Raw genomic sequence first — 2471 nt, forward strand, 5'->3', positions numbered from 1 at the left:
TTTATTTCTTGTGTGTTATACGAAGGGGTTTCATCAAAAATAAAAATGTTCGACCAGTTGTGTTTTGTTTTGTGATTGTATACGTAAAGTATTTTCCCGAATTTTGTGAATTGGTTTTCGGGTTCATTTTCGTTTGATATTATTCTTAATTTTTCATTAACGGTTTTATGAAATCTCTCGATGTCAGAAATTCCATTTTTACTTATTATATAATATTTAAAGTTGCTCCTTCTGATTCTAACTAGAGTTTAAGTGCGATGCACATGAAAGCGGAGTCTTTGTCGGCTTTTATTTCTATGGGTTTACCCAAGTCGTTGAATATACGTGGAATAGCTCTTTTAGCTTCAAGCCTATTTACTTCTATCAGTGAGGCGTATTTAGAATAAATGTCAATACATGATAGTAATTGTTTATTGTTTATTAGAAATCCATGAAGTTGAAGGTTGAAGGTTTCTGGGGTTGTTTCAATACTTAATCTTGTGTTTCTATGTTCGGTTTTAGCGATGTTACAGATTTCACATTCGTTTATGATGTCTTGGATAAGCTTTTGGTAATCGGGGTAATAATAAATTTCTTTGAACTGAAGTGTTAGTTTTTCTATGCCAGGGTGTAAATATTCTTTGTGTGTTTTAAGAATGATTTCTTTGAAATGGGCATATGTTTGAATGTCTATTAGTTTGCTACTGGTTTTCATGGTTTTAGTGAAATTGTCGGGACTTATGATTTGAATATAAGCATTTTGAAATATCTGGAAGTCGATTTCATCAGGGAAGTAGATAAAACTTTTTTTATTACAGAAGTATTCTTTAATTAGGTCTTTAGCAGGGTGTCGATCATGTCCTTATAACTGATTTTTATTCTAGTTTTGTGGAAATATTTTATTATCTGGACGACGTCTTTTTGTCTTTTGTGAATTCGAATTGTCTAATTATAATAATTAAGAGCCTTTCTGTTAATGGAATGTGAAAGTAGCTGCAGTGGGAGGGGAGATTGGATCATTTTCTCCTAGGAAGTTTTGATTTTGATTGAAGTTTTGGTGATTTTCGTTACCAGGTAGGTATTGGATATTATAATGGTATTCGTTAAGATTTATCTTCCATCTCTGTAACGCTTAATATGTCGAATGTTCCACCGAATAGGAAAGATCTAAAATATTTTGTTGCCCATACTATAGCTAATAGTTCTTTTTCTATTGCTGAATAGTTAAGTTCGTGTTCGTTTATATTACTTGCTATATTACTTGCGTCTGTTGTTAAAGAGAATTTCTTTTCGAAGTTTGGATATATTAGGATTGGATCGGACGTAATGAGTACTTTTAGTTTCTCGAAGGCGGACATGTAGTCATTATCTTTTGTGTAAATTATTGCTCCTTGTTTTAATTTAAGTGTCATGGGTTTAGCTATTTTTGCAAAATTGGGAATGAACTTACGGTAGAATCCGCAGAGTTCAAGGAAAGATTTTATTCCTTTTGTAAGGCAAGTTAACAATTGCATTTATTTTGTTAGGGTTTGGTTTTATACCGTCTGTTGTAATTATGTAACCGAGAAATTATGTTTCTTTCTTCAGAAATTCACATTTATCAAGTTGCAATTTTAGATTTCTGATCGTAGCTTATCAAATACCCTTTTCAATGACATAATGTGTTCCTCTAGTGAAGTGGAGTAAACGATAATATCATCTAAGTAGACTAAACAATCCTTATAGATTAAATCTTTTAAAAGGTTGTTCATGCAACGTTGAAAGGTTGGTGGTGCATTTTTCAAACCGAAGGGCATACGAGTATATTCGTAATGTCTATGTTTTGTTGAGAATGCCGTTTTGGGTATTGACTGTTGGTCCATTTGAATATGATGGAAACCTTTAGCTAGATCAATAGTTGTGAAGTATTGACAGCGTCCATTACAGGGATAGGGAATTTGTCGTCAATGGTTATTTCATTGAGGCTACGATAGTCTATGACTAATCGAAATTTTGGTTTGCCAGAAGCATCGCTTTTCTTTGGGACAATCCAAATTGGAGAACCATAGGGGGATTTCGATTTCCTAATTATTTTTTGTTCGTTTCGTTGATTTGTTTATTAACTTATTGGTCAAATGCTTGGGGGTATTTATATGGTTTTTTTATAGATAGGGTCTTCGTGCATGTATGAATAGAGTGTTTAATCGTACTTGTGAAGGTCAAATTTTCACCTTCTTTGTACTGAATATCACTGTATTCGAGCAAAACGTGTGAAAGTTGTTCCCTATCTTCCGGATTTAGATGTTCGAATCTGAATACGTTGGATTCTCTTAACTCGTCGTTTAAGGCGTAGTTAGAGGATGAGGGTTTTCCTCAGATTCAGAAGATTTGGGACACTCATTGGTAGTCTTGGATTCTTCCGGATTAGATGGCTTTGGCTCATCTGGTTTTAAGTGGGGTTTCCGCTTAATTTTACGGAGGGTTTTCTCCTTTTTTGGGGTATGTAGAGGGGT

This window comes from Drosophila erecta, unplaced genomic scaffold, assembly GCF_003286155.1.
Source record: "Drosophila erecta strain 14021-0224.00,06,07 unplaced genomic scaffold, DereRS2 tig00000556-arrow-arrow-pilon, whole genome shotgun sequence".
NCBI lineage: Eukaryota > Metazoa > Arthropoda > Insecta > Diptera > Drosophilidae > Drosophila > Drosophila erecta.